Below are 7,029 nucleotides of genomic sequence, written 5' to 3'. Positions count from 1 at the left end.
AGTTTTTCCAAGAATTTCAAGGAGGCTTATGGGGCGATAGTTTTCTGGTAAGTGAGAGTTTTTTCCGGGCTTGGCAATAAGGGTGATGTTTGAAATTTTGAAAGCCTTTGGGAAGTATCCAGAGGCGAGGCAAGCATTGAAAATTTTTGTCAGGCTGGATATGATTTCTGGAGGAAGGCTCCGCACCATCGGCCATGTGACTCCTGAGGGGCCGGGGGCTCGCCGCGGAGTATGTCTGAGCAACCTGGTGACATCCTCCTCCTCAATGGGTGTGGTGAGAGGGTGTTGGGGATCTAGGTGTGTTAAGTGTATAATGTTATGTGGTAGCGTGTTTGCTATGTTTCGGCGCACAAGATCGGTGATGTGGTGTATGTGGGCAATACTGGGCTCATGGGGAGGGAAAGGGTGTGGTTGGAAGGTGTTGCACCAGTGTGTCTGGAAGGTGTTGGTGACCTGGTCTGGGTTGGTGACTCGATCACCGTTCACTAGGAGGTACTCGAATCTTTCCCGGTGGCATCCCTTCAGCTTGTGCACCATGTGCCAGAACTGAGTAGGATTTTTGCAGCGAGCTCCGTCCATAAGGGAGACTAGGTTCCTCCAGTGAGCGCTGTGGTCATCCTGTAGGCTATTTAGTATGTGTGTGCGAAGGGTGCAGAGGTCTCTGTAGATGGGTATGTGGTTGTGCATGTTTTGTAAAAAGCGTGTTCTGTAGCACACTAGTAGTCGTTGTGTTTTTATGGAGGGTCTGAAGTCTATGTGAATTTTGTGTTGTTTCTTTGGTGTGTGTCTGTTGGCTGATGTCAGGATGTCACTATGTAGTGTCTCTAGGGCACTGTCTATTATTGTATAGGGTTGGCCTTCGAGCTGTGGTGGTTGGTGTAGGTCTGAAAGAGTTTTCCTGAATCCCTCCCAGTCGGCGGAGCGGTAGTCGGGGACAGGTGGGGATGGGATAGATATGGGGTTTGAGGATATTTTTAGAATTAGGGGGACGTGGTCTGAACCACAGATGGGTCCGTAGGAGATGTGGTGATGGAAAGGTAGGGATTGCCGGTTGGAGAGGATGAGATCCGGCCTGCCATTCCCATTGTGGGTATAGCAGGTAGGAAAGTCAGGGCCAAGGAAACGGAGGCGTTTCAGTTGTGTAAGTTGTAGAAGTTGGTGTCCATGTTGGTTGTTCTTGGTGTGTCTAAATGCTGTGTGACTGGCATTGAGGTCTGCCAGTATATAGGCTGGTATGTTTGTGTGATTGAAGAGATTGTTGAGACTGGTGAGAGGGAGCCCTGTATCCGGTCTGCTGTATGTGGTGGCAATAAGAAATATCCCGTGTTGTGTTTCGATCCTGGTGGCCAGGAAGTGTGCTGAAGGCCAGTCGGTTATGTGGATGTGTTTGATGGTGCATTTGACCATGACAGCTACGCCATCATGACGTGTACCTGTAGTGTAACGTGTGTTATATCCATATAGCTTAATTGGTTTTGTTGGTGAACCTGTGTGGTTCAGGAGGACGATGTCTGGGTCGGTTGATCGAATAGCTTCTGAAATAAGGTGCCGGTTATTCCAGTAGCCGCGACAATTTAGTTGCATGATCGTAATCATGTTTTCTTAACTCTCGATGTGGTTCGTGTGGGTCTAGGGGAGGTGGGTTGTGTACCCGGAATGTGTCTTTTATGTGCGGTGTTACTGGCTTGTGTTGGTGTGTTTTCGTTCGTTTTTGTGGTGGAGGTAGTGGTAGGAGTGGGGCTGTGGGGTTGCGTTTTCCCAGAAACTGTGTCCTCACCGGTAGCTAGGTTCCCGGTTGGAAGGAGGCTGGATTGTTCGGTGGAGGAGGAGTTTGGTTCCTGATTAGGGACTGTAGGAGCTTCTGTTTGTTCAGCAAGGTGGTGTTGTTGGTTTGTTTGTGTAGGGGCTTCTGTTTGTTCCACAAGCTTTTGTTGGTAGTGTTGTTGATTTGTTTGTGTGAAATTTGGTGGGAGTTTTATTGTTGGACAACCATTGTACTCCAGCAGTGAGTTCATGGTTTCTGCTTGTTTTCTCAGGTCACCGAAGGAGGTTTGTATGGAATATTTGATTATAATTTCGGCTAGTAGCAGTTTTTCCATGTTTGTGTTAGAAATTGTGTTCATGTGTGTTGGGGTGGCAGGTGTGGCTGCTTGAGCGTAGGAGTTGTTTGGCTGTGAAGAGGTTGTTGGTGTTGCTGTTATGGAGTTTTGTTGTTGCTGCTGGGTGCGTTTAACTGGGCATTTGAACGAGACAGCAACGTGTTCGCCGTCACAGTTAGCGCATTTTAATGTGGTTGATTGGCAGTTTCTATAATCGTGGCCCTTAGCTGCACACTTAGAGCACACTTGTTCTTTCTCCTTACATTGGTTTGTTCTATGACTGAATTTATAACACTTATAACATTGATTTACCGGACGGTATTCCTCAATGCTGACGTTGTAAGAGGGTATTATTTGGGAAAAGAGTTTGATTCCTTTCTTCTGCGCCTGTTCTGCCTGCTGTCTCGATCGTAGCTTTAGTTTGATCATGTGTACTTTTTGTATGAGTTTTATGTCGTCGATCTGGATTCCGTTTTTTTCTTCGATCTCCTCTCGGAGATCCTCGCTGGTTTTTTTCAGTATATAATCGTCGACTCGACGGGCAAGGATTGTTCGAGCGGCGATTTGCTCCGGAGACTCTACGAGCTCGAAGCCTAGAAGTTTTAAATTTTCGGTTGCCTGTTCTGTGGTGTGTTTTTCACGGTCCGCCTCGCTAGCTAAGCCAACGATGATATACGGGCCAGATCGGAAACATTTTGTATGGGGTACCTGTGTTCTGGTAAAGAACGAATTGCTGATGTCGGCAGGAATGCTTGCAGTCTTTATCCGGTACCTTATAGTCCGATCAGGGGGGCGTGGAGCGGCCATCTTATCATAGGGCCGGGCCCTATGATACTGCAGCCTTGTGGAAGAATCTGTGGTGAAAAAGTGTTTTTAAAAGTAAGTGGCGCTACAGCCTTGTGGCGCTACAGCCTTTTGGGTGCTACAACCACGAGTGGCCTATAAACAACCTGTTGTTGTTTCCTATCGCCCTAGAACCTATATCCCGAGGGGGATCCTAGCTGGAGGGAAGAAACCCTGAATATCTAGCCCTGAGGTAGGGCTTGTACGCTACCGAGGTGTCTCTGGGCTGCTCTAGCCAACACTAGAGGCCCCGGTGGCTAAAGAGCGCGGAGCGGGCTTGCCTAAGGCCCGATCCTGACTCTGTCGCCGGTACGAAGAAAAGAAAGGTGGAGTAGGAGGAACAGTTGGCAAAAGTCACTTATACCAATGAGTTACTGCGATCTTCCAGCGATATCCCTTAGGTGAAGCTCTCTCCACAGGGAACGTAGGGAAGACCGCGGCTCCTCGAAGTGACTGCCGGGTTGTCTATCGGTATTCTTTTTTGTTAGTAGGCCAAAGCCTTTTTCTTTGTAGAGTCGTTGGGAGCGAAGATGCTCCTTTTTCGGCAGCTCGTGGGCGAGTGTGTGCGCCTTGCCACCTGCAGGTCTTTTAAAAGACGCAGGAGTGAGAGCGGGAGCGGTGCTGGGTGACTATTGGTTCTTTCCGGACCCGGTAGGCGGAGCTTGTGACTCGGCGGCTCGGTGTAGGGCGGACCTTCTTCCTTCGGAGCTGGCTGCTGGTTGGCTGGCTGCGGCTGGGAGGTAGGAGCTGGGAGAACCTTCTGCTACCAGGGCTTGAGGAAGTGTGCCTCAAAATAATAACATAACATAACATAACAAAGAGAGAAAAGATGGGGAGGGAGAAGTGGGGATAGTGGGAAGAAAAGGGGGGTGATAAGAAGGGAATTGTAGTAGGAGAAATAGTCACTGGGGCTTGACCCAGGCGCAATTTGAATTAGGAGGGACATCTTTTTTTTATGTTTTTTATTTATTTATTTTTTTTTTTTAACGTGTTATATTCATTCTAAGATGGCCAGGAAGACAAGGGCTTTATCGGGGAAAGCAGGAGAGTCCTCCACCAACCGAGCAAGCTAATATATTTAATTGTTAATTGTATCTTTTTTTCTTTCTTTTTTTCATTTATTCTTTTATTAATTTTTCTTTTCATTGCTTAATTATGCATTATGCCGACACTGCAGGTTACAATTGCAGATATTGCAAGTATTTTTGACACAATACAAGTACATCCAGCTAAACTATTGCTACAGTATAGAGAGAGTATTTCGATTACATACCTTATTCTTCATCTTCTTTTCTTCTTTTTTTTTTTTAATAAATATAATAATAAATAAATAAGTAAATAGGTATTGTCAAATGAAATCGTCGAGATTACGCAGGGGTTTCGGGCAATACTTGGATGGGTGACTACACAAGCCTCATCTGTCTGAAAAAAAATAAATAAATAAAAAAAATAAGAATAAGAATAGGGAGAATGAACGAAAATTTTAAGTAATAAAGATAACAGTAAGAATTATTATAACAAGAATAAGAAAAATTACAATAAAGGAATATAAAAAAAAAGAAAGAAAGCATCCCATGTCTTTCTTCCTAATTGTCATAGAAGGGTGAATTCTTTTGTATATTTTCCAACATTTCCAATACAACGATATGAATGGGGGAAGAAAGAATAAGAATAATAGAAAGAAGGCCTCCCAACACCTAGTTCTCCGGTCTTGGCCAATTAGCTAACGGCGGGATCAGCGCAGTTAAGCAGGGGGTCCGGGAAGAACTTGGATGGGTGACCACAAAAGCCTCATCTCTCTGAGAATAGAAAAAAATAGCAATAAGAATGAGGAGAATGAACGAAAAACGAAAATAATAAAATAACAATAACAACTATAATAAAAAAAAGAAGATTAAGAATAAAAAGAACAAAAATAAGGGAAAAAAGTAATAATATATCTCTCTTGCTAATTGTCGTAGAATTATGAATGAAGGGTTAATTTTAGTGCATATTTTCCAACATTTTCAGCACAACAATGCAACAACAATACAGGAAAGAATAAGAATAAGAGAAATAAGCCCTCCCAACACCTTGTTCTCCGCTCTTGACCAATCAGCTGACGGCGGGATCAGCAAGGTTAAGCAGGGGGTCCGGGCAGAACTTGGATGGGTGACCGCACAAGCCTCATCTCTCTAAAAGTAGGATAAATAAGAATAAGATAAGGAAGAATAATAAAAAAAAATGAAAATAATAAAGATAACAATATTAATTATGACAAGAATAAGAAAAAAATAGAATAAAAAGAATGAAAAAAATAAGAATATCACAACTTTCTTGCTAATTGTCTTAGAATTTTAAATGACATGTCAGTTCTGCTGTATATTTTCCAAGATTTGTTATGAATGAGGGAAGAAAGAATAAGAATAAGAATAAGAATAAGAACAAAATGAATTAGACTAACAATAATGATCACATCTTTCATGCGGTGACTGCGTGGGCGATGAGCCTCACTGGACGTTTCTGACCAATCACAAGGCAGGGTTGGAGTCGTCGGGCCCACCCGATTCATATATAAAGGGATTTTGTGGGAAGCGCGGGCAGACTCAGCTGAGTGTTCGTTGTGAGTTGTTGTTACCACAACTATGGCACGTACCAAGCAAACGGCTCGCAAGTCCACTGGTGGCAAGGCGCCCCGCAAGCAGCTTGCTACAAAGGCAGCTCGCAAGTCTGCTCCAGCCACTGGAGGTGTCAAGAAACCCCACCGTTACAGGCCTGGAACCGTTGCTCTCCGTGAGATCCGCCGTTATCAGAAGAGCACTGAGCTGCTTATCAGGAAACTGCCTTTCCAGCGCCTGGTGCGTGAAATTGCTCAGGATTTCAAGACTGACCTCCGCTTCCAGTCCTCTGCTGTCATGGCTCTCCAGGAAGCTTCCGAGGCTTACCTCGTGGGTCTGTTTGAGGATACCAACCTGTGCGCCATCCATGCCAAGCGCGTGACTATCATGCCAAAGGACATCCAACTGGCTCGTCGCATCCGTGGCGAGCGTGCCTAAGAAGTCATCCACGAATGATCTTCATAACAGCAATATCTAGGCCCTTTTTAGGGCCAAACATCTCTTTCATTAAAGAATTTTCATAGACAATCTGTTTGGTTTTGTGGAAGAAAATATTTATTTTCCATCTTTCAGTATCAGGTATCGACTTTCAACTCAATATCCTTCCCCCCTTTTTTTTTTTTTATATTATTATTATTATTCCCTCTTCCATGGCCATATCTCTTTCACTTGGGAGAATTTTTATCTTTCTTTATCTCTATTTTTTTTTTATCTTTTCTTTATCTCCACAGAATAATAATCACGATAATAATAAGCATAATAATAATAATAATAATAATAATAATAATAATAATAATGATACAATAATTATTATAATAATAATCATAATAAAAACAACAATATTAATATTATTAATAATGATAATAATAATAATAATAATAATAATAATAATAATAATAATAATAATAAAAATAATAATAATAATAATATTAATAATAATAACAATAATTATAATAATAATGCATTTGTCTATATCGTATCTTTTTTCCTTTTCAAGTGTGGCTCCAATGGAGCCGGGTATTATTTTATACTGGCAGCAGTATACTGGCCGCCTGTTTACTTTGAGGAGGTATACTTGGTAACAGCCTTGGTGCCTTCAGAAACAGCGTGTTTTGCCAGTTCACCAGGCAGAAGAAGACGGACAGCGGTCTGGATTTCCCGGCTGGTGATGGTGGAGCGCTTGTTATAGTGTGCCAGGCGGGATGCCTCGGCAGCGATGCGCTCGAAAATGTCATTCACGAACGAGTTCATGATTGACATGGCCTTGGAGGACACGCCAGTGTCTGGGTGGACTTGCTTGAGCACCTTGTAGATGTAGATGGAGTAGCTCTCCTTCCTCCTGCGCTTCTTCTTCTTGTCGCCCTTGGCAATGGCCTTCTGTGCCTTGCCAGCTTTCTTGGCAGCCTTTCCTGATGCTTTGGGAGGCATAGTGTCGCCGTACTGCTGTGAGAACGAGTGTGCGTTTTCTCAGTTGAAAAGTGGTATATATA

The sequence above is a fragment of the Scylla paramamosain genome, chromosome 17 (genome assembly GCF_035594125.1).
Source record: "Scylla paramamosain isolate STU-SP2022 chromosome 17, ASM3559412v1, whole genome shotgun sequence".
Lineage (NCBI taxonomy): Eukaryota > Metazoa > Arthropoda > Malacostraca > Decapoda > Portunidae > Scylla > Scylla paramamosain.
Note: the sequence above shows the minus strand (reverse complement) of the source record.